Here is a 26,206-nt window from a genome sequence, read left to right on the forward strand (position 1 = left end):
CATGGCTGGAGGCAGAGTCACCTGGGAAGATGTTTGGGTAATAAGATGCTCAGTTCCTGCCCCTGTTGATGGGGTTGGGTGAGTCTGGGGCTGGCCAGGCATCTCTGTTATGGTGGATCCTAGAAAACCACCAAGGCACAGATGAGGCCCCAAGAATCAGAGGAGAAGTGATGGCCCCAGGCCCCCTGGTGAGGAGGGTGGCCTAGAGACCAGCCGTCTCACTTCTTGCCCAGTGCTTCCTTAGCCCTCCACGGCGAAGCTCATCTTCTCCATACCAGCTTGGTCCTGTCAGCCTCCAGCACAGACGTCCCATGACACAAATGGTCCCTGGGCACCCCTGCCTGCCCCCTTCCCCCTCCCCATTGGGCACGTTCTCCCCGTAGGGTCTCAGCCTCAGGGGACCATAGGACAGACTAAATGCTGGCTCCCAGCTGCAGCCTGAAGGGAAACCCGTGGATGCTGAGGGCTGGCAGTTTGTTGATATAGTCTATTGAGGGGTGGGGTCGGTGACTTCACTTCTTACTCTTTTAAGACTATTCTCCATTTTTAAGGGCAAGATTTTACCCAAAAGCATATGACGTAAAGAGGGCACTTTGACTCCTCTCAAGTCACCAGTGCTCAGGGCTCCGCCTGCTCCAGGAGGGGCTCCTGGTCCTCCCCTCCCAACCACATCATCAGGATGGACCCTGAGCCCTCTCAGCCCCTCTGAGGGTTCACCAGCCTCCCCGCTGCTTCCTTGTGCTTCCAGTTCTTCTCCTCGACAGAGGATCCACTCGCCTCCCTCAGCTCCTCATCCTTCACCTGTCAGCTGCCCACAAGCCCGGGCTCCACTCATGCGTGATGGCAGCTTATGGATTTCTAGATTACGGGTAAAACTAGGGAACCCGAGAGCCTCATTCAGCAGCCCCTCCGGGGTCTTTGCCAGGCCAGTGGACACCCCTGGCTGGGGTTTCCAAGAGACTTCGGGGTGGAGGGAAGCACGTTCCCTTCTGGGGTTTTGAACTGATGTGCGTACTGGTGCATCTCATCCGCTCTTTGCTTCTACAGATAATCTCACAGGCCATCAAGCCTCCTGTGATAAGAGAGAGGCTTTGTTCCAGAGACACAGGTGGGCAGGCAGCTGATGTTGGTAACCCAGCCAAGCCCCCTCCCAGGAGGAGCTGGACTTGTGAGAAAGAGAGGGGCAGATGAACGATGAATGGAAGAGGCTTGCTGTGATCCCCAGCTACCCCGAGTGGAAAAGGCCGTGGAAATGTTTTCCAGATTTCCCAAGATGATCCCAAGGAAACGTGTTGGTGAGCAAGGGGAAAGAAGAGCCATTTCCCAGCCCAGGGTCTGCCTCGTGGGCCACACACACATAATGGCACAGGGCCCAGAGCTCCTGCTTGTCAAACACCAATCATTGCCACACTCTCAGCAAACCTGAGACAGGCTCTCTGGTCCCCTGCCTTCTCTGCTCCTCAGGGGCTTCAGGGTCTCCCTGCCCCACCTGACATCCCATTGAGAGCATTCGGGATGCCAGGACCTGAAAACATCACACTCCTCCATCTCTTTCATCTTCTCCTTCTCAACAGGCCTAACCTGAGCTAGACGGTAAAGAATCTGCCTGCAATGCAGGAGACCAGGGTTCGATCCCCGGGTTGGGAAGATCCTCTGGAGAAGGGAACAGCTACCCACTCCAGTACTCTTGCCTGGAGAATTTCATGGATAGAGGAGCCTGGTGGGCTACAGTCCATGGGGTCACAAAGAGTTGGACACGACTGAGTGACTAACACACACACACACACACACACACATACACACAGTTGCTTTACAGTGTTGTGTTAGTTTTTGCCATATAACAAAGTGAATCAGGTATACGTACACATATATCCCCTCTTTTTTGGATTTCCTTCCCATTTAGGTCATCACAGAGCACAGAGTAGGGATCCCTGTGCTATCTAGTATTGGTTATCTGTTTATACCATAAGTAACTATACTCCAATGCAAGTTAACTTTTTAAAAAAAGAAACTTGCCCAGGAATCTGCTCCAAGACTGCCCAGCCACCTGCCTCCGTGTGCCCAGAGACCCGGCCACAACCAGCTCTGGACCAGCATCTTAGGCTTCCTTCTCCAGGAAACCAGGCAAGGGCTGGAGGCAGGGCGAGAAGTCACTATGACTTTCATCCAGAACAAGACAGGGCATGAACCAGGCAAGCTCTAAGTGTCTCAATGAGAAAAAACTGAGGCATTTTTCATGAGGCCTGAGGAATGTAACAGGGCTCGTCTCTGTGGGTTGAATAGTTTCAGTCAGAAGACTGAATATTTTTCCTTTCAACTTTTTACTATGAAAAAATTTCATACATACAACAAGTCTCAAGGAATAAGACAATAACAGCCATATACCCGCTATATTTACGTTCTCCAATTAAAATTTTATCAAATTTGCTTTATCTGTGTGTTTCTCTGGACTGTTTGAGTATAAGTTGCCGACATCAAGATAGCACACTCCTAAATACTCAGCCTATGTATCTTAAAAAGGACCTTCTCCTACAAAACCAAGATGTTATTATCACACCTGAGAAAAATTAACAATTTCTTAATATTATTCAATATCCAGACCATATTCAAATTTTCACAGTTGTCCCAGAAATGTCATTTATTAGCTGTATTTTAACAGCAGACTCTAAAGGTCAGACATTGCATTTGGTTATCATGTCTGTTTAGTCTTCTTCTATCTAAAATAGCCCACCCCACTTCCCCACCGCACTAGCCTTTTTCTTTTTTTTTCCTGTCATGACATCAACATTTTGAAGTGATTGAGCTGATAGTCTTACAAAATGTCCCAGTTTTTGAGCTTGTCTGGTTATTTCCTGATGGTGCCATTCAACTTGTCACTTTATTTACCTATATTTTCTGTCACTAGATTAGATTCACGTTTAAGATTTCATGTAAGAGAACATCTGTGGTGGAAGCTTCTAAGATGGCCCCCACTGATCCCTGACTCTTGGCATTCATACCCTGTGTGGTCCCCTCTGCTTGAGCATCGGCTTGGCTTTGTAACTCCATTCTAATATATTGAATATGGCAGAAACAATGAGACGTCACTTCTGAGATTAGATTATTAAAACAAAACAAAACAAAACTGTAGCTTCTGTCATGGCCCTCTCCTGGATCACCCTTGCTGGGGGAAGCCAGTCACCATGCCATGGGGCACTCTTTGGAGGGGTCCATGCGGCAAGGGTATGAGGCCTGCCAACCGCTGCATGAGTGAGCTTGGAAGCAGATCTCTTCACCCCACCCCAGTAGGCCTTCAGATGAGACCACAGTCCCAGGTGGCAGCTTGATTACAACCTCATGAGAAACCTTGAACCCGAGGCACCCAGCTAAGCTGTGCCTGCATTCCTGACACACAGAAACCATAAGATAATAAATATTTGCTGTTTAAGGCTATTTAGTTTGGTGGTATTTTGTTATACACTGCCATGGACTAGATGGTGTCCCCTTGTTCTAAATTCATGTGTTGAAGCCCCAACCCCTAATGTGACTGTACCTAGAGACAGGATCTTTAGGGAGAATTTAAGATTAAATGAAGTCATAAGTAGGACTCTAATCTGATAGGACTGTGGCCTTATAGGAAGAAGAATAGGAGAGATCTCTCTCTTCCTATCCCAACCATGTGAGGACACAGCAAGAAGGCAGCTGTCTCCAGGCTGGGAAGAGAGCCCTCACCAGAAACTGAATCAACAAACACCTTGATCTTGGACTTCAACCTCCAAAACTGAAAAATAAATATCTATTGCTTAAGCCACACAGTCTATGGTATTTTGTTATGGCAGTCTGAGCAGACTAACACATAAATCAATAGATAATTAATACAACTTCATAGAGCATGCTATCAACATCATATTTCATCACATCAGAAGGCATGTACTGCCAAGCTGTCCCACTAATTTTCATCACTTGGTTAAGGTGGCCCCTGCCAGATCTAACCATTGAAAGGGTTTATTTTCCCTTTCTACAATCAGCAAGTTATCTGTAGGACATTACCTTGACCCCCTAGAATATCTTGTTCTTCATTTAACCTTTATTGATTATCCTTCCCTGAATTAATTATTTCTTTAAATATTGCAAAATGATGATTTTTTACAAGTCTATCATTCTTTTCATATTCACTAGCTCATGTTCTTCCCAAAGAAGCATTTTTCTCCCCTCATCAACAGGAATTAAGAACGATTCCTCCCAAAAAGGCAGGTAAATGCTTAATTCTTTCTTTTTAATTATGAATTTCCTGAATAAAGAATTGGTTCAACAGTCACCTTCAATGGTGGTAAATGAGTTTCTCTCTATTTCTCAACTCTGACAGTTATTTAGTTATTCATTTGCTTATCTATCTATCTACCATGGTCTGATGGATATCTATTTGTTCAGTGTTTTACAATCAGCTGTACTCATTATTCTTTTCAATGCTCAGATTGGCCCAGAATTTGCCAGCTAGAACCCTTCCTAGCTGAATTCTAGGTCCCTAAGGAAATCTTTTCAGAGGGGGCTCTTTTCAGCAGTCCACCCACCACCCTTAGAAATCCTTGCCAGACACCATGGATGAGGAAGGCGGTGAAAGAAAAGAACAGTGAGATGAAATAGGCGGGGAAATGAGAGGAAAAAGTAAATACTGAGTCATCCAGACCCCTGAGTCCTGGTCCTACTGGCCTTACCAGTTTGCTCTGTTTCATAAACCAGTGACCTCCTTCTCTGCACCTGGGCACTCAAGTTTGCCACCAGGCCTAGGCAGGGCCAGTGGAAAGCAGAGAGCCCTGGAGACACATAAGACTGCATCACTAGGTCCTGTGCCCCACAAACCACGGGCCCCCAGGAAAACAGGGAATGGGAGAAGGAACCTGAGGTTTGAAATATCTTCACAGTTGAGGGGTGTTAATTGGGAGAAAGTTATATTGGGTTGGCCAAAAAGTTCATTCAGGATTTGCCATTATGGAAAAACTCAAACTAACTTTTTGGCCAACCCACTACAAGCCTCAGTTGCAGCCTGGGAGAGAGGAAGAAATTGAGCTGAAGAGGCTCCCAGCCTTCCCACAAGGAGTCAGGAGATGGTAAATTCAGATTCCTCTGATCCATTCCAGCTTCTGGGACTCTGAGATTCCTGGCCTGCAGCCAGTCTCTATGCCCAGAGGGGATGAAATTAACCAGCACATCTGAATTGTGCGGAAGAAAGACTGGCTTGATGTCCATACAATCCCCAGTGCTCGGGTCATGCCCTCTGTCCACTCAGAATGCGCTGAGTTTGGAGCTCACTTCCCAGCCTTCTCCCCTGCTGCCTGAATCTATTCCCACCCTAACTTGAACTTCCTGAAAGGCAATGAGTGAGCTTATAGGCCTGATCAATGAAAACCATTACAACTGCTTACTTCTGAGCCTTTTGATTATTACTACATTGCAAGAATGCTGTCTGGGCCTCCACCGGAAATAATAACAAGAACTTGGTTCCAGTTTGGGAGGCATTGGAGGCTCCTAAACATGATCTCTCCCATTTTTCTCCTTCTGCTGGGTCTCAGCCCTCCTCCCCAGCAATATCCGTCCTCTATCCATTTTGCTGTTCCACTGACACTGGTTTTCTAAAAGCTTAAACAGTTGAGGGGAAGCAAGTACATCTCTATTATAAAGACAATGAAGTTGCATCTCTGGGAGGGGCTTTCTCAAACCCCCCACTGCTCCGTGACCACAGCAGAGCAGAGAATGGACAACATTTGAACACCTGAAAGAAACCAGGACAAGAAAAATGCCAAGTTTCCTTTCACTAGGGCTGCCCTGGTGGCTCAGCAGTAAAGAATCCGCCTGCCAATGCAGGAGACATGGGTTTGATCCCTGGGTCAGAAAGATCCCCTGGAGAAGGAAACGGCAACTCACTCCAGTATTCTTGCCTGGGAAATTCCACGGACAGAGGAGACTGGCGGGTTACAATCCATGGGATCACAAAGAGTCAGACTTGACTTGGCAGCTAAACAACCACAATCCTTATACTGTAAGTACCTCCCAGCAAAGGGGCCCATACCTGTGTAGGCGAGGGGAGTGATGTGTGCATACCCAGCCAAGGCTTAGCCATTATATCTGTCCCATGGATGTTCACAGCAACCGTATAACAACAATAGGCAGAAATCACTGTAGGAAAAACAGATATCACTCCTCCTGGCTCTCTCTGATGATAAGGAGCAGTATTCCCTGCACACACTCTCCATTCCAAGCACAACCAACACTCAACTTTCCATCATCTCACAGGTGAAACTTCTTATGTCTATTTCTGCCTCTCACAAACATCACTTACACAGGAAGAAAAGAGCCCACACTGTCCTCTTGTCCCTTTCCAGGCTCTCACTTGACCTGAGGAAGTCCAGCTAACTTCTCAGATTGGTCCATGCTTGCCAGGCGCAGTACTGTTGCATTTTGAGCAGCTGATGCTCAGCTGGGGCAGCCTCATTTCCCTCCTCTCATCTGTCACCAGATGCCAGGCAAGCTCTCCTGCTTTCTATTCAGTTCAACAGACGGCACTTAGATTTACCAACAGACCCTAACATATGCCAAGAATGTGAAGATGAATAAGGCATCTTTTAAAAGAGTTCAAAATATAATAGGAAACATACAGATCAATGGAATAAAATTGACAGTCTGGAGCCAGACCATCACATTTAGAGTCAACTGATTTTCAACAAGGGTGACAAGACAGTTCGATGAGAAAGAACAGTCTTTTCAATAAATGGTACAAAAACAATTGGATATCTACAATGGATGAAGTTAGATTACTACCTCATACTATCTATGGAGATTGATTCAAAATGAATCAAAGACCTAAATGAAAGAGCTAATATTATAAAACTCTTAGAAGAAAATATAGGCATAAATCTTCAAGACCCTGGCTTACAAAATGGCTTCTTAGATAGTACAGAAAGAAAAAAGTAGATAAATTGGACATTCAGTTAGTTCAGTCACTCAGTCATGTCTGACTCTTTGTGACCCCATGGACTGCAGCACACTTGTCTTCCCTGTCCATCACCAACTCCCAGAGCTTGAAATTATATGCCATGATCTTAGTTTTCTGAACGTTGAGCTTTAAGCCAACTTTTTCACTCTCCTCTTTCACCTTCATCAAGAGGCTCTTTAGTTCTTCTTCACCTTCTGCCATAAGGGTGGTGTCATCCGCATATCTGAGGTTATTGATATTTCTCCCGGCAATCTTGATTCCAGCTTGTGCTTCTTCCAGCCCAGCGTTTCTCATGATGTACTCTGCATATAAGTTAAATAAGCAGGGTGACAATATACAGCCTTGACGTACTCCTTTTCCTATTTGGAACCAGTCTGCTGTCCCATGTCCAGTTCTAACTGTTGCTTCCTGACCTGCACACAGGTTTCTCAAGAGGCAGGTCAGGTGGTCTGGTATTCCCATCTCTTTCAGAATTTTCCGCAGTTTGTGATCTCCACAGTCAAAGGCTTTGGCATAGTCAATAAAGCAGAAATAGATGTTTTTCTGGAACTCTCTTGCTTTTTCAATGATCCATCGGATGTTGGCAATTTGATTTCTGATTCCTCTGCCTTTTCTAAAACCAGCTTGAACATCTGGAAGTTCACAGTTCACATACTGTTGAAGTCTGGCTTGGAGAATTTTGAGCATTACTTTACTGGCGTGAGATGAGTGCAGTTGTGCGGTAGTTTGAGCATTCTTTGGCATTGCCTTTCTTTAACCAGTGACAATAAGATATGACTTACTACACCTATTTTAGAACGGCTAAAATAAAAAATAGTGACAATACTGGACGTTTACAAGAATACAGAGACACTGGATCACTTCTACATTGCTGGTGGGATTGAAAAAAATATTGCCATTCTGGAAAACAGTTTGGCAGCTTTGTTTAAAAAAAAAATAAAGGTGAGCACGCAATTACTACCTGACCAGCAGTTGCACTCCTGGGCATTTATCTCAGAGAAATAAAGATTTAAGTCCTTACAAAAACTTGTACATAGTTGTTATAACAACGTTATTCATGATAGTCCAAAACTGAACACCACAAATGCCCTTCAACAAGTGAAAGGTTAAAAAGCAGTGGCATATTCATACCATGGACTACTACTCCATACAAAAGCAGAACAAACTGTGTTCACGTGACAACCTGAATAATTATGCTGAGTGACAACATAAGGGAAGTCTGCGCTGATGGAATCAGTGTCAGCATTTGCTGTGACATTGTACCACATTTTCATAAAATGTTACCATCAGGGGAACCCAGGTAAAGAGGACAAGGATACCCAGAATCCCTCTGTGTTATTTCTTACTACTGTGTATGAATGTACGGTTCTCAAAATAAAAAAAAGCTAATTTTTAAAAATCCTATGCTGTTTATAATTTCCTAGTGCAAGCTCCAAACTTACATGAGCTTTTTAAAAAGTGTGAATTATATGTATGTATGTATATATGTGTGTATATATATATATATATAAAATATGTATAATTATACACACACATGCATACACAGAGAGAGAAGTATGCATTGGCTTTTGTAAGCATTTGTTGAAGGCTCTTTGGAAGATCAAACGAAAGTAGAAAAGGATTATGGGAAAGATTGTCTAGACTTGTGGGGTTAATAAGATCTCATCTCCCTGACGTCCCTAGAAAGGGCATCACGAGCACATTTGAATATCCGTCTGCCACCTCCAGTCGTACACAATGTACCTGTTCCCTCTCTCGGGCTCCGCTTTCCCTCTGTCAGTGTCCTTCACTCACAAAGCCACTAGAGAACTCTGTTAGTTAGGATGATTAATGATTGCTGCTAGAACAAACAACCTCCAAATCCCAGTGTCTTTACATAATGAAAATTACTTTGTGCTTACCACATGTATTTGGGATGTTCCCAGCTGGGCAGCTCTCCTGGGAGATTCTCCGCTTAGTGGTGCTGGGGGCCTATGCTGCCACCATCCTGTGGTCTGATGGTCACCCCAGCATCTCCAGTCAGAAGAGGAAAGAGTGCAGAAACTGACTGGAATGACTTGGAGGTGAGGCTAGGAGTGGAGTACACCACTTCTGTTCACATTCTGATAACTATGGTACCACCCGCGATGGGGCTGGGACAGGCAGTCCTATCGGCTGCCTCTATAATGTTGCTTCTGCTGTAGGCCCCTTCCTAGCCGGGCCTACCAATGTTCCGCATCATGAGAGCACTGACATTCACACAAAGATCCACCTGATGCTCCCCACCATCCATCTTTGAGGTACCCGAGCAGGATTGGCTCCTTCAAAGAGCAGGGAGGAGCCCCCTCAGCACCTCTGTTCTGCACTCTGTCACCCAGGCCAGCAGCAGCTCAGCTTGAACCCAAATGCTCATCTTGTGCCCACAGAACTGATTCCCTCAGCCTCAGGCCTCAACTCTCTCCCCATCCAAGCCCCCACTCCCACTGCCCCATCCCCCCACAACTGCCTCCAGTCACCTCCTTCCACTTATTCCCTCAACCTTCCTGAAGACTCATTTTGAAAAAAAAAAGAACTTCTCTCCTTCTCTATTAGCATAAAAATAAAAATACTGGGGATACCACTCCCTGAGAATTAATATCCCCAGGGGCCCCAGCCCTCCAAGCATGCCAGCAGCTGAGCTCTGTGCCTCAGCCAGCAGTGGCCAGCTGGGAGCCCTGCTCCAGGAGACAGTGATGTGCTAGACCCAAACAGGGATGAGGTGGAGCAGATGGTGACGGAAGGGAATCTACTAGATTCTAGTTCAGACATCTGAGTGCTCTGTGCCATAGATACCAGGTCCGTGTATAGGTTTGAAGTTCAAAAGAGAAATCTAGACCTGGACACTCCATATATCTCATATTTGATAGGACACAGATTCAACTACTGTTATAAAACCTAAAATAAGAGTGGCTTAAATATGATGAGGTCTCACTGTCTTTCATAAGGGTAAGCAATCCAGGGCCAATGTGGTGTTCAAAGGTGTCAGGCTGCCCCTGTCTTGTCGCCTGTATGCTGTCCAAGGTGACTCACTCCCATCTGCATGCCAGCCAGCAGAGATGGGGCACTGGGCAAGGGGAGGGCAAGTCCCTTCCTTTTAGGGGCAGAACCCTGAGAGGCACACACATGACTCCTGCTTTCATCCCAGAAGCTGGTAACAAACCTCCATTAGGCTGAAAGGGAGGCTGAGCAACATCATTATTCTCCCAGGCAGTTGTATGCACAGTTTATTTCTATTACTATGGAATAATGGAGAGTGGATATTCTGGGATGGCTAGGAATCTCTGCTCTACATCCTATCAGTACATTTTTGAGTATGTACTCCCTCAATATATATGCATTTGTATATACGGTCGGGAGGATCCCCTGGAGAAGGGAATGGCTGCCCACGCCAAAATTCTTGCCTAGAGAATTCCATGGACAGAGGAGCCTGGCAGGCTACAGTCCATGTGATCGCAAAGAGTCAGACATGACTGAGAGACTAACACTTGAAAAAAATATGTATTTACATGAATAATTAATATGTATGTCAGTGTGTTTATTACATATTTATAAATCTTATTTTCTTTCTCACTTTTAAGATAAAAATCAAAACAATGTTTTCTTCTTATACCTCAAGAGACCATGCAGCACATAGCTTCTGGGAGGCCACCAGTCTAGACTAAAAATGCAGATTTACAAATCAACAGCAAATAGGTAGTGGCTGAAGCTATGTAGTTGAATAAAATCACCCAAGGAGGAGCCTATAAACGTGGAGGGAGAGGAAAGCACCAAGGATAGAAGATTGGGAAACATCAACATTTAAGAGTTAGGCAGAAAGAGGAGAAGCAGGAATGATTTGAGAACCTGGACAGGAATTGTGAGAAGGTAGGAGTGATCCTAAGGAAGTCTGGGGTGAAGAGAGTTTCAGAAAAAGTGAGGACTAAAAAGGGGCCATTGATTTGCATATGGGAAGGTCATGGGTAATCGGTTGAAGAGAGAAGAGAATTAGATAACTTACTGGTATCTCTGTACTAGAAAAGAGAGAGCCATAGAAGATTAATGAGTAGGGGAGTCGTAGGATAACAGCCAAATGCAAAGAAGATTGGTTTGGACATTGAATGTAGAGTGGATTAGAGGCGCTAGAGCCTAAAGTCTGAAGACTTGCTAGGATGGAAACCCAGACCAGGTTGACCAGCGTAAGAACGGCCTTGAACACATTGCTTAGGAGAAATGGAAATGACCCAGTGATCAATTCGATATGGAGACATGGAAAAGAAGAAAAATTTGACTGAGATTTTAGGCCAGGTAAGCTGGGAGAAGAGAATTGCCATTGAGACCACTGCTTGGTTGAAGAGATTCTGATGGGTTAAGTGTGTCCATTGGGGTCATCCAGGAATGCTTCCTGGAGATGCTCTGAGAATGGCAATCTCAAAGTGCCTGGTCTTCTATCCTAGGCTCCTCCCACACAGCTAAGCATACAAACTCTCAAGTCCAGCGTGCCTCACTCCTATTCCCTGCAGTGCCAAGGATGTGTTCATGACTGGACGGATGGTATCCCAGAGATCCTCCTGGTCGCAGGGTCACCAAGCTGTCTTTAATGTGGTACTCAGGGGCTATGAGGTTGTCACTGAGAGCAAAGTGAGCTGCTCCTTCCCATTCCGGGTCAGGCTCCGTGATGTGGCCAGCAGCAAAGGCCCTGTCAGCTGCCACTGAAGCAGGACACAGCAGGGCCACAGGGCAGCTCATCTCCAAGGCAACCACACACACAGCTGACAGTCACATTTGCTGGAACCATCCTCAGCCATGGACATGGCCTTCATCTCTGGCCTACCTCCCAGCATTAAGAAATTAGTCAAAGGAAAGGGACGTAATGGATTTCCATAAGCACTTAAGGAAGGACGAGGCTGATCTCTACAGCAAGTGTCTGTCACTAAGGAATGACCCTCCACGGGGCTCGACCCTCAAGGGTCTCCCTGTGGGATTCTGGTCCACTTGGCTTAAGTGAAGCAGGATGGCCCCTCAGAGCCCTCCCTGGGGATGCTCCATGGCTGCTTCTCCCTCAGGCCCCTCATAGGCTGGATGGGGATTGGATTGCAAGACAATGATGGTGAAAGGAATTTGAGAATTTGTTCCCTTGGACCTGGATGAATCTGGGCCTGGGGAAGTAAGAACACCCACTCCAGTAGATGTCCTGGACCTGGCCTCAGGCTAGACCCAGTGCTTTCCAGAGCCGAGGACTTCAGTGTGACTGTGGATGCTGGGGAGGCCCCTCTGGGGTTAAAACAGGCCCTGGGGTTGGATGGTGGATGAGTGATGGGGGCATCCACCCACCACCTCACCAGGAACAAAGGCTTATGGACCCTGTGGCCTCTAAATTGACACATCCTCCATCAAGTCACTCTAAGGATTAAATACAAAACTATGACTCTTGTAATTAAAAAAAAAAAAAAGAGTTGAGTAGGTCCTGATACTTGGGCTAAGTATACTAAAAAAAAAAAAAGTCAAGGATAAAATAGCCATACGATACTTTGGATAAATTTGTGGGGTCGATCCTGAATTTGGGGGACATCTCAGAGGCTGAGATTCACTTAGCACTTAGTGAGCATTCACACTGTATTAGTCCACTCTCTGAATCTTGGAAGATGAGGAGGAATAAAGGAAGGTGTGGAAGGTGTTCCAGGCTGAAGGGACAGCAGGTGCAAGGAGTCACGTGAGAGAAAGCATCTTAAGTGGCCAACAATTTCGAGCACACAGTCAAATTCTAGATCAAAATCTAGATCTGGCCACAGCTGAGGGGGGAAGAGACGGATAGTCCCAACTGGAGAAGTGAGCTCTAGCTGATCATGACGTTCTTACGTGTTGGAGGAGTCTCGGATTTTATCCAGAGGGCGATGGGGAGCCACTGAGAGATTTTAAGCAGAGAGGAGACATGAGCAGATTTGTCTTTAGAAATATACCATGGTGGTTTGTGAAGAATGTAACGTGGCAGAAGAGCCTATTGAGAGACTAGCTGGATCTTGCTTTCTCCACTGTGGCTTCTTGGTAAAGAATGACAGGTATTTCCACTTCTCTTCCTCCTCACTCCCACCCCAGCAGGAGAGCCAAGCCATTGTACCTTGGAGGCCTGGGCTTTTCATACCCACAGCAGGAACTGACAATATCCATGTGTTTTATGGCAAAAAAAAAAGAGAGAGAGAGAGACATTGTCAGGCTGGTCTGCCTGTTTGTTTTAGAAGGCTTTGGTCCAGTCAGGAAGTGTTGAGGTTGTACTGAGAGGTAAAGATGGACAGGAATAGACTCAGGTTATGGGATGTGGGGCGGGGGCTTCCAGAGAAGCCGAGGTCTCCAGCCCTTGATTATGGGGATAAGGAGAGGATGGAGCCACAACTGTCTCCCAGGATTCCAGCAGGACTAACAGGAAGATGGATGGTGGGTCTAGTTGTTAGGGGAAACACTGACTGAAACCGCCCACCCTGGCCGGGCACCACAGTAACCATTCACATGAGTTATTTTACGACAGGAGATACTGGTAAGGAACATGGAACTAACAAGCTACCACCAATCAGAAGAATTTGGGAAAGGTCAAAAGGAGACAAGAGACGCTAGTCCATATGTCCTCCTAGAATCTTCCCCACTGGAATCCACCTTGACTGACCAGGGTACGCAGGGTACCCTGGAAGGACCCTGAGTCAGAATGATTGGCCAGAAAAAACCCGGAAGCTAATCCCGTCACCGTAAAACCAACAAGATTGCAAGTTATGTGGCAGAGCAGTCCTCTTGGGTTTCTTTACCCTACTACTGCTCTCTACCCAGACGCCCCTTCCCAATAAAGTCTTTTGTTTGTCAGCTCACGTGTCTCCCTTGACAATTCATTTCTGAGTGTTAGACAACAGCCCACTCTAAGGCCCTTGCTTGTCCTTCCTGCAACATAGTCACTGAGTGGACGAGAAGGTCTTCCCAGAGATCTGGGCAGCAAACAGCTATGAGCATGTAACTGAGCAAGACACCACAGAGTCCTCTGGACACAAAATCTTTCTGTGTCCCCTGGTTCTGATTTGCAGGATAAAGTCTTCAGCCTCCTAGATCTCCCTGAGTCCCAAAGAAGCAATTCAAACAGTTGCTAATCAGGAGCCTGGCCGTGGGTCCCTGGATTGTCAATAAATTGAGGGCAGCCTGCATTCTCTTCACTGCCTCCTTCATCTCCTCCATTGGGTGTAGGGGGGCTGCCTGGCATGGAGCAGGCACTAGTTCCTGCTTGCTGACTGGCCCGGAGAGCAGACCAGGGTTACCGCCCCTGACTCTATGCTCATAGCACTGCTTCTTTGTGCTTGCTGCCCCTTCTCGGGGATGCCTTTACAATAAAAAGGACTTTCAGAGGTTGTGGCTCATTTCCCACCCCCTTTCCCAGCCCATTCTCCTCTCCTTCCCTGCTCTATTATCCACAAGTCTTTGATTTCCTGATTGCTAGATTCTTCTTCCCTGATTACTTTCCTCAGGGACTAAACTCCCCTAAGAAAAAAGAAACTATCTGACCTGTGGTCTGATGCCCTGGTGGGATGAGAAGGGAAGCAGCTAATGGCAAGAAAAATGTAACTAACTTTATTGAGCAAACTCTCAAGGGCCAGGTTTTACAATCACCATACATAGGATAGTCATAGGAGGGATCATCGTCCCCATTTTATAGATGAGGAGACTGAGTCTCAAAGAGTGAAATAACTTGCCCAAGATCACAAAAGCGATATGTAGGAAAAACATTTTCCTCTACTAATTAGTTCTCTAATTGCTGGGTCCCTATGATTACACTGACCAAAAACAGAGTGACAAGAGAAAAACAAAGTATATTAATGTGTACAACATGCATGTACACAGGGGAGCACCCAATGATGAGTAACCCTCGGGGTGATTAGAACTTGGCCTTACAAACCATCTTAGGCTAGACAAAGGAAAGGGGGGCTTCTGAGGGGTGAGGAAGGGAGGTTGTGAGAATGTGATCAGCAAAATATGGTAAGCAGAGTTGTTTAGTGAGGTTAGTGATGCAGATTTAAGTCAACGCCTTCTCCATGGATAAGAGTTCTTACTACAGGTGAGGAAGATGCTTTTACAAATGGAAATTTCCTTTGCAAAAGGAAAAACTTGTTCCCTGTTTTTAGAGTTTTTCCTGTGTCTGCTGCTTCTCAATGGATCTTAACCCTTAAATAATCCATATGCCACGGAGGCAAATTATAAGGTGGTATAATAGATGTCCTGATTTCAAGGACAAATCAGAATTTAAACCCAGATATCCTTGGCTTTCTTTGTATTTCCCTTCCAGTCTCTCAAAATCTGTTTATTGACCATCTGTGCTGTACTGTGCTTAGTCGCTCAGTCATGTCCGACTCTTTACAACCCCATGGACTGTAGCCCGCCAGGCTCTTCCATCCATGGGGATTCTCCAGGTAAGAATGCTGGAGTGGATTGCCATGCCCTCCTCCAGGGCATCCTCCCAACCCAGGGATCAAACCCGGGTCTCCTGAATTGCAGGCGGATTCTTCACCATCTGAGCTACCAGGGAAGCCCATGAATACTGGAGTGGGTAGCCTATCCCTTCCCCAGGGATCTTCCCAATCCAGGAATGGAACCGGGGTCTCCTGCATTGCAGGCGGATTCTTTACCAGCTGAGCTACCGAGAAGCTCTATTGACCATCTGCTTTGTACCAAACACTGCTCCTTCTCTGGGGAGCCAAAGACAATGAAGCCATGTGTGCCCTTCAAGCACTTGCAGGCTGGACAGGAGACAGACACATAAACTAAACAGGGTGACGGACAGTATTCCAGGCATGTACAAAGTCTTGTGGGATCTCAGAGCAAGGACAGGATAAGCAAGGCTTTCCAGGAGAAGTGACATCCCAGGGGGTCCCAGAGGACGAGCTGCAGTCTACTGGGCAGACCAGGGGTCAGTGTGTGTGAAGGTACCTGGGCATGACCACCTGCAGCCCATAGCCTAGGTGGGCTGAATAAATGCCTTGGTACCCCCTGAGCAGAAATGCTCCTCCCACCCCCACCCCACACCCATGGATGCCAGGACCAGTGTAAGGTCAAGGTGATGCCCTTCCTTCCCTAGTCCTTTCCCAAGAGGCCTGGGCCCCTGGGTTCTGCCCCAAAGGCTTCCTGTGGGGTGGCTCTGCCAGCTCCGGAGGCCCTCCTGACAGCCGCAGCCCCCTCCCTCAGAGGATCTTCAGTTTAGCTAAACGGCTGGATCCCTTTGGCTTGATACCATCTAATTGGTTGTGGCTAATCCCATATTAACTCTCCCTGCAGAAGCTAGAGGGCCTCTCCCCACCCTCCATCACATCTCAGCCCCTACAGAGGCTTCTGTTATCCTGTTTACAAGCCTCCAGCAACCACAGACAGGCACATTTGCATATAAATAACCTGCCAGCACAGGAGGCTGCAAGAGGCACCTGGTAACGACTCTGTTTATTACGCTAGAGAGAAAAAGGGAGCAAGAAGGCCTTGTGCGCTGGGTGGCCCAGGCGGGATGGCTACATTTCCACCCACTGATTAGCTGAGAAAGAGTCAGTGACCCTCAGACTGCAGAGGGACAAATTAACCCCCACTCAGCAACTCCTCAATGGGAACCCCAGACCGACTGTGTGGCCCAAGACCTGAGATTGTAGGACCCACCAGGTCTGATCCCACCTGGAAATTTGCCAGGTATGGCCCTGGGCTGCTTGCAGTAGGGCAGTGGTCCCCAAGCATTCTGGTACCAGGGGCCGGTTTCCTGGAAAACAATTTTTCCATAGACCAGGGTGGGCAGTGGTTTCAGGATGATCCAAGCGTATTACATTTATTGCACACTTTATCTCTATTATTATTTCATCAGCTCCACCTTAGATCATCAGGCATTAGATTCTGGAGGTTGGGGACCTGTGTACTGAGGGATGTGCAATAAACAGAAATGGGCCATGTCCTCAAAGAACTATACATTGCAGAGGATACATCACAGATAAAGGGGGAAGCACTGACCATACAGAACGGGGAGCTGAGGACCAGCAAAGCGTGGTGTGGACAGAGGTGCCCAGAGTGAATCCTTCACCTGAGAAGGCTTGAAGAGGTGGGAGAGGGGGAGAGGTGACTGAGCTGGTCTTTGAAGAACAGATAGACCTCACCTGGAGAGTAGAGAGGAAACTTTCCAGGCCGGAGGAAATGAGGTCATGTTTGGTGAATGCATACTCAGACTATGGGGGGAGATAAAACTAGAAGAGCAGCAGAAGGTATGGCAGAAAACGTGGGCTTGACACAGCCTATGGGGTCCCCACATGACTAAGTTGTGACTTTACCTCCTAGACCTCAAAGGTTTTTAAGCAGCATCAGTGGGGACAGTTCTGGGGCTAAAACTATAGCTGCTGAAACCGCCATTAAACTGTGGGATGGTCTAACATTTCCCTAAGAAGGCCCAGAAGGATCACCCTTAGCTGTGGTCTGACATCCATTAAAACAACATGCGTGCGTGTTAAGTTGCTTCAATTGTGTCCGACTCTTTGTGACCCTGTGGACTGTAGCCCACCAGGCTTCTCTGTCTATGGATTCTCCAGGCAAGAAAACTGGAGTGGGTTGCTGCGCCCTCCTCTAGGGATCTTCCCAACCCAGGGATGGAACCTGAGTCTCTATAGCTCCTGCATTGGCAGGTGGCTTCTTTACCACTAGTGCCACCTGGTAACACAGCAGCAAGGCTTAATTCAGATCAGAAGCCACACCCCACAGAATGAGAAACCGAGGGTCAGTGGGAGTCTGGAGTCTTAGCAGAGTCAGGAGTGAGACAGACGGAGTCAAACGACAGAAATCCATGGTTGGAAAGGCAAGACAAGGCAAGGTGGGTGTTGGGAAATAGAGTTAGAAAAAGAGATCTTCTCCCAACCCAGAAAAATCTTAGCACAAAGATAGTAGAGACAGAGAGACAGAAAACAGTTTTCTTGTGGAATGAGCATTAAACCAGATGCGATGTGTGTCATAGGAGATGGCGAAGACAGAATAAAATCTCACCCCCTTACACAGAGGAGGGAAGAAAACCCTCCTTCCCTCTACCCTCCTAGCTTCAGTGCCTGGGGCCTGAGAATCAAACTGATAAAAGACAGATTAACAAGAGAAAAAAAAATTTAATTACGTATACACGCACAGAAATTCACCAAGACAGTGTGGCTCAAAGAGGCAACCAGAATTTGTTGTTGTTGTTTAGATCAAACCTGTGTCTCCTGCTTGGCAGGTGGATTCTTTACCACTGAGCCACCAGGGAAGCCCAAATAAGGGGCTTATATATTATCAAGGGGCTTCCCAGGTGGCACTAGTGGTAAAGAACCCACCTGCCAGTGCAGGAGACATAGAGATGAGGGTTTGATTCCTGGGTCGGGAAGATCCCCTGGAGGAGGGCATGGCAATCCACTCCAGTATTCTTGCCTAAAGAATTCCACTGACAGCGAAGCCTGATGGGCTACGGTCCATAAGGTCGCAAAGAGTTAGACTTGCCTGAAGCAACTTGGCAGGCAGGCAGGCAGGCGTACTATCTGAGGCTAGACAAAGAAAAAGGAGTTTGGGGTTGGGGGAGCGGGGGTGAAATTTATGGGAAGGTGACAAGTTTAGTAAGATCTGTTATGCAGATTTAAGCCTCCTCCTTTGATAAGAGCTGTCAAGAGTCTCCTCTTCCTGCTACCAGCGTGAGGGAGACATTTTTACAAATGGAAATTTCCTTGACAAAAGGGAAACCTGTGCTCTGTTTTTAGAGCTTTTCCTGCATCTGTTTTTCCTCGAAGGCTTTCAGCTCAAAAACGATCCGTATGCCAAAAAGACATATTTTGGGGTGGCATATTCGGGCCCCTCTTCAATAGCCAAGCAAATCTAACCCATTACAGATACAGCCATTGTTTGTAAATCAAGATAAGCAAGAACTAGTCCTTACCTGAGAGTTCTTGTCAGCAGCATTTGTCACACATAGTTCATCATACTTGTACCTGGCAACTGGGGTGACATCTGTGTTAGCTTACTGGCTTTATCCAGAGGAAAAACAAACTTCTGATAACCTATGATAGGAGGAGTTTTGCCAGTGGGAGGAAGTCTCCCACCAGAGTTTGGCTCCTACCTGGGGAGCTGGGAGGGAGGGCACTATCTCCCTGATTGTTTGCATTTCAGAAAGTAGTTTCCCTGGTGGCTCAGACGGTATAGCGTCTGCCTATAATGCGGGAGACCTGGGTTCCATCCCTGGGTCAGGAAGATCCCCTGGAGAAGGAAATGGCAAACCACTCCAGTACGCTTGCCTGGAAAATCCCATGGACAGAGGAGCCTGGTAGGCTACAGTTATGGGGTCACAAAGAGTCGGACATGACTGAGCGACTTCACTTTCACTTTCAAAAAGATGGTCTTCATACAGATGGCCAAGTGGCATATGAAGAGACGTTAAGCACCACTAATTATTAGAGAAATACACATCAAAAGTACAATGAGATATCACATCACATCAGCCAGAATGGCTATCATCAAAAAATCCACAACAATAAATGCTGGAGAGGATGTGGAGAGAAGGGAACCCTTCTACACTGTTGGTGAGAGTGTAAATTGATTCATCCACTATGGAGAATAGTATGGAGGATCCTTAAAAAACTAAAATTGGAGCTACCATATGACCCTGCAATCCCACTCCTGGGCATATATCCAAAGAAAAACATGGTCCGAAAGGATACGTGCACCCCAATATTCACTGCAGCACTATTTAGCCAAGACATGGAAGCAATCTAAAAGTTCACCAGCAGAAGAATGGATAAAGAAGGTGTAGTACATACATACAACTCAGCCATTAAAAAATGAAATAATGCCATTTGCAGCAACATGGATGAACCTAGAGAGTGTCATACTGAGTGAAGTAAGTCAGACAGAAAAGGAGAAATATTGTACGACATCCCTTATATGTGGAATCTAAGAAGAAATGATACAAATGAACTTATTCACAAAACAGAAAGAGATTCACAGACCTAGAGAACAAACTTACGGTTGCTGGGGGGAAGGATGTGGGGGAAAGAATAGTTAAGGATTTGGGGATGGACATGTGCACACTGCTATATTTAAAATGGATAACCAGCAAGGACCTACTGTCTAGCACAGGAAACTCTGCTCAGTGTTATGTGGCAGGCTGGATAGGAGGGGAATTTGGGGGAGAATGGATACATGCTGTTTACCTGAAACTATCACAATATTGTTAATCGGCTATACAACAATACAAAATATAAAGTTAAAAAAAAAAAGATGTTCTTCTGTCTCTGAGGAAATACCTGCATTGCGAAACTGGTTAGAAACTTGTTTAACCATTATGAAGATTTATGTACATTTGAAAAGGACAGAAAAGAAATTCTGAAATAAAAGGGAGGGGGGAGGATGTCTCCTCCCTATTTCCCTTAAGAGAATTAAACCTCTTTGTTTAATTTTTATTCACCCTTCCAGGACCAATGGCTCAAAAGTAGCTGGGTCCTCATGGGAAAATGCTGACTGTGTTGTCAGACCTGTTCCAATCCACTTACGCTTTGCGCTAACTGGTGGACAAGTCGACTCCTGTCTCTGAGTTGGTTTTCTCATCTTTGAAATAAGGATTATAATTGCTACCTCGTAAGGTCTTGAGGAGTAAGTGAGGTAATATTTTAAAGTCACCTGGAACACGGCGGGCACTTCAAAATATTCACCTTTGAAATTAAAGTATATAATATTATGAGGCTTGGAAGGGTTGAATGAAGAGTAGTTCACCAAATCCCCAAATACTGAACCTGGGAGATTCTTTTAACACCTATGTCAGATGGTTATAGGGCAGACCAGAGGGGAATGCCCCTCGGAGCAGCTGAGGAGCTCATTTCCCTAAGAGATGTCACAGTCTGAAAATTTAAGTCAGTTAGGGCAGGGTTTAGGACACTCATGAATGCTAGCTCTCAATGGGCTGGTAGGGAAGTGGCAGGCGTTGGAACATGACTCCGAGGCTGATAGCTTCTAGGGTAAAGCCTTTCCTGTGGAGTGGTCTAGGAAAAACTGTCACAGGCAAGCTCTGGCCAGACAAATGTATCACGGGTCTGGACTTAGAGGATAATTCTTCTAGGTCTGTGCTCCACATCCCACAGGGCCCCGAAAATCCCCCAGGGATGACAGGCTGAATTTGCAGTGGTACCTCTTTACGGCTCCCTTGCCAGTTCTGCCACTAGGCAGCACCCTTCAGCACCCCTTCCACTCCCCTGCAGGACACCTGCCCGCTTGTGCTGCTGGAGGACCACTTCTCCTGAGATGGGGGAGGAAGCCACGACACAGAGAGTCAGAGTGGTCAAGTGCCACCTCCCAGGCTGCACTCTCCAAACCCCCTACCTTCTGCTTTGGCAGGGGCTGCCTTTCGGTTGCCATAGCAACCGGGGGTAGTTGGGGGTCCCTGGCCGCCATCTTGTGGAGGTGCTGGCCGGATAAGTTCAGATTGCTCTGTTTCTCCCAAGGCCAGATGGTGCAGCCCCAAGCTGAGACTACCGAATGGATCAGGAGAGAGCGTCCTAGAGTGAAACCACACTGGGGTTTTGACTCTCTGAGGCTGGGGAGAGGTTGGGAGGAGCGATGGGCCACCGTGGCCCCAGGTTCTGGGGATTTTCCCAGTTTCCTTTGATGCACTCACTCCACCTTGGCCAGCACCCGAGGAGAGGCTGGAGCCGAAAGGAGGCGAGACCCCCTCCCACCCCTCCCACCTTACCGCTACCCTGACCTCCTGTCCTCACTCAGAGTCAGAAAGTGGCCAGGATGGGCCAGTCAAGAACCCTGGGTGGCAAGATCTGCTGTGAGAAAGGGCGGGTCGGGAAAGAGACCGGCGGGAGTGACAGCAGGAAGTGGTTCATCTGGAGTGGCTGCGGCGGGGAGGGGGGACGGTGGAAGAGATGACAGGATCAGGGCAGGGTGTGCGTGGTTGGGGGGGAGCAGCGGTGACAGAGCCCATGGGGAGGGTTAGAGCGGCGCTAAGCCGGCGCTGGGGGATGATTGAAGGGCGGCTTGGGAAGGATTGAAGCCAGAGTCTGAAGGATTTGCTGCAGAGCCGAGAGCCTGATGGAGCACGGGGGACACTTTGATGCAGGAGATAGCCGGCCTCCCCGGGGGCGGGGGCGGAGGGGTGATTTAGCACCTCGGAAGACCGGAGCGGCAGGACCGCTGCTTCTGGGACGGGCACGGGAACGGAACCGCGGCCTGAACCCATCCATCCCCGCCGAGGGCGCCACGGCAGCGCGGAGGCGCAAGGAGCTGGCTCCGGAATGCGAGCCCGCCAGCCTATTTTGCCCTCAACATTCAAACAAATTCCAAGACAGATTTACTCCGGGAAAAGGAAGCTTGGTTCAAAGGGAACATAATGAATTGGCTGAAATAAATAGCTAATTGGTTCCAGATAGCATCAGAAGCCCAGAGAGAGCGCGCTGAGCTGCGCTGTGGTGGGCTACCTAGACAAGCCCTCTGCCGGGTGCAGGATGTCACCGGGCTCAGGCCCAAAGGCAGTCCAAAAGCTAGCAGCCTGTAGCTGCTTCTTGGCTGTGTGGACTGCCCTGTGGCCATCACTGGCCTGGTGGCACTAAGGGAAAAATAGCTTCTGGAAACAGCCACTGAAGATTCAGTCTAGGCTCTGTCAGTACACCTTAAACACCTTGATGGGCTTCTCTGAATGCCATTTTTCTCAATTTATAATGATGACAAAACCAACCTAATGTCTGTCCTGACTGCTTTCTCAAGAATCAAATGAGAAGAGGTTATGTCACAAAATTGGTGATTGTTTTCCATTAGACACTAAGCTCCATGAGAGAAGGGGGTCGTCTCTTTTGCTCACTTCTGCATGCCCTGCATTGAACATAATGCCTGGCACGAGGATTTGTTGAATAAATGTGGACTATTCACTACCCCAGGGGTGCATGTGTGTGTGCATGCTTTGTCACTTCATTCATGTCTGACTCTGTGCGACCCTACGGACTATAGCCTGCCAGGCTCCTCAGCCCATGGGATTCTCCAGGCAAGAAGACTGGAGTCGGTTGCCTTGCCCTCCTCCAGGGGATCTTCCTGACCCAGGGATCGAACCCAGGTCTCCTGCAGCTCCTGCACTGGGAAGTGAATGCTTTACCACTGAGCCACCTGGGTAGCCCCCTGGGACCCCAGGGATACCCCAGATCATTGCCAGGTGAACTGAGCCCAAGAAAGTTGAGTGTCCGACCTAGTGGTATTGCTTGTGATGCTGCCCTAAGCCAACCCCAAATGATAACTGGCTTGGCCTTTGTTTTGAGTTACCCATAGCTCTGTTGTTCAGGAAAACAGAAAATGGGGAGTTATTTCAAGTTTAATGGAGAGGGTGGGCCATGAACTAGATTTCTCCTGCTTGGTTCAGGAGCCTCTGAGTCAGGAGCAGAGCTCCTGGGAGCTCCCTGTTTCATGTCCCTCTTGATCACTCTATGACTGCCATACTCAGTCTGATATTGGGGGCCACACAGAATATCAGTCATCTTAAATTGCATACATATTTTACGTTAATTATAGTTTAGTTATAATCAGGAGTTAAGTAGGCTTCCCAGATGGTACTGGTGGTAAAGAACCCACCTGCCAATGCAGGAGATGTAAGAGAGAGGTTCGATCCCTGGGTTGGGAAAATCCCCTGGAGGAGGGCATGGCAACCAACTCCAATGTTTTTGCCTGGAGAATCCCATGGACAGAGGAGCCTGGCGGGCTATAGTCCATAGGGTCACAAAGAGTCAGACACCACTGAAGTGACTTAGCGCACACACACACACACACGGGAGTTAAGGACCACTTGGCTAGTTGGATGGCATCACCAACTCAATAGACATGAGTATGAGTAAGCTCCGAGAGTTGGTGATGGACAGGGAAGCCCGGCGTGCTGCAGTCCATGGGGTCGCAAAGAGCTGGACATAACTGAGTGACTGAACTGACTGACTGACTGGCTAGTTGACATGTTTTATAGACATGTAATCAAAATTTTATTAATCTTGATTTTACCGTTTTCTTTTGCCATCATGAAGCTAATTAATTCTTTTCTTCAGGTGTCAAACTCTGTCAGAGATCCTAACCATTCAGAGGACCCAGGCACCAAAGCAGCTGAGAAAAAGAGAGACAGCGAAGCTGCCAGAACACCCTGTGCTCTCCTAGAGAGGGAGAAGCAGTTTGGCCTTTGGCTTCAGCACTTTTTCAGGAAATAGAAGACCTGCATCTGTGCCCAGAAATAGTCACTGTATACTGTGTGATATTGGGCAAGCTGCATGATGTGTCTGGCCTTCAGTTTGGGAGCCCCTGGAATAGGGCTTGAGAAACAAGGATGCAGGTTACAGGGGAAGATGATCATCAAGGCTTTTCTCCCCCAAGTCAGAAGCTTTGCTCAGGGCAGGATGTCTGAACACTTGGAGACTGAACTGAGAGTATGCTTTTTTTCTCTCTGGGTGGCAGAGACCCTTTGCTGTGTGGCATGAGTTAGCCACCCCCTACAGTCCCTGCGGACCAAGAAGAGGCCCAGGCGGACCCCTGCCCATTGCACTAGCTCCCAACCTCCCCCTGTAAGTCAGTGAAAACAACACCAGAGAGAGTCCTTGCTTCCCTGTAGCTTGTTTCCAGCACCCTGGGGTAAGAAAAAGGAGGGAATAACAAAAGACAGCACTCATTTCGAGCTTCTTGTGGACCAGGCACTGCCCTAAGCATTTTGCGTTTATTGGTTAACGTGCTTAATTCTCACAAAACCCCTAAAATGTAGGTATTATCAATATTATTATTCCTATTTTTCAGAGGAGGAAACTGAGGCACAAGATGAGAAGTAGCTTGCTCAGGGTCATGTAGCTGTAAAACAGCACTATTTCTGTTTTTAGGGAGCTCACAATTTAAGCAATGTTTAATAGTGAATCAGAAAGTGAAGAAGAACTAAAGAGCCTCTTGATGAAAGTGAAAGAGGAGAGTGAAAAAGTTGGCTTAAAGCTCAACATTCAAAAAACTAAGATCATGGCATCCGGTCCCATCACTTCATGGCAGATAGATGGGGAAACAGTGGAAAGAGTGGCTGACTTTATTTTTCTGGGCTCCAAGATCCCTGCAGATGGTGACTGCAGCCATGAAACAAAAAGACACTTACTCCTTGGAAGGAAAGTTATGACCAACCTAGACAGCATATTAAAAAGCAGAGACATTACTTTGCCAACAAAGATCTGTCTAGTCAAGGCTATGGTTTTTCCAGTGGTCAAGTATGGATGTGAGAGTTGGACTATAAAGAAAGCTGAGCGCTGAAGAATTGATGCTTTTGAACTGTGATGCTGGAGAAGACTCTTGAGAGTCCCTTGGACTGCAAGGAGATCCAACCAGTCCATCCTAAAGGAGATCAGTCCTGGGTGTTCATTGGAAGGACTGATGTTGAAGCTGAAACTCCAGTACTTTGGCCACCTGATGTGAAGAGCTGACTCATTGGAAAAGACCCTGATGCTGGGAAAGATTGAGGGCAGGAGGAGAAGGGGTTGACAGGGGATCAGATGGCTGGACGGCATCACCGACTTGATAGACATGGGTTTGGGTGGACTCAGGGAGTTCGTGATGGACAGGGAGGCCTGGCTTGCTGCGGTTCATGGGGTCGCAGAGTCGGACATGACTGAGCAGCTGAACTGAACTGAACTGAAGAGTGAATCAAGCACCCAGTATGTTCCCAGCCTTGAACTAGGTACTACAGGAAATGAGTAAGAAGATAAGATTAAGATACTGACCCTGTCTTTCAAGGAGTCTAACTTGGAAAGTATGACAACCAACCACTAAATTCCCTGAGACAGGGATCCATCTGCCTGATCATGACTCCATCTCCAATGCTGACTTGGTAAGCTCAATAAATATTTCTTAAATGATTTATTGGAACAAATATACGTATTAGTTTGCAATGCGGTGTCTTTTTCCCGACACAAAATGTGTGTTTTCCCACCCTGCCACAAATTCTGCAGTTCTGACACCAGCTGGGTGTCCTCCAGTTCATCCTGTTCTGACACTGACTATCTGGAGATAACATCAGACCCCACAGTTCTAAGGATTTAGTCACACAAGACTGCCCCCACTTCAGATGCCAATCACAAGTCCTGGGGGCCACCCATACTTCTGACTGCCTGGCTATAAATCAGAGGTTCTCACAACCTCCTCTCAGGTGCAATAATTCTGTAGAACGACCCACAGGACTCAGAAAAACACTTTATTTGTGTT

At 47.2% G+C, this 26,206-nt stretch overlaps 1 long non-coding RNA gene across 1 annotated transcript in view; it reads right to left on the reverse strand.

Moving 5' to 3' along the window:
* The window catches only part of LOC145525451 (uncharacterized), a 45,545-nt gene extending 24,204 nt beyond the window's left edge, over window positions 1–21,341 (reverse strand). The window contains exon 1 of the long non-coding RNA XR_014068214.1: window positions 21,141–21,341. This is a non-coding gene — a long non-coding RNA (uncharacterized LOC145525451). The remainder of the gene's footprint in view (window positions 1–21,140) is intronic.
* Window positions 21,342–26,206: the final 4,865 nt, after the last annotated feature.

Source organism: Giraffa tippelskirchi, chromosome 11, assembly GCF_054371585.1.
Source record: "Giraffa tippelskirchi isolate mGirTip1 chromosome 11, T2T-mGirTip1v1.2.pri, whole genome shotgun sequence".
Classification (NCBI taxonomy): Eukaryota; Metazoa; Chordata; class Mammalia; order Artiodactyla; family Giraffidae; genus Giraffa; species Giraffa tippelskirchi.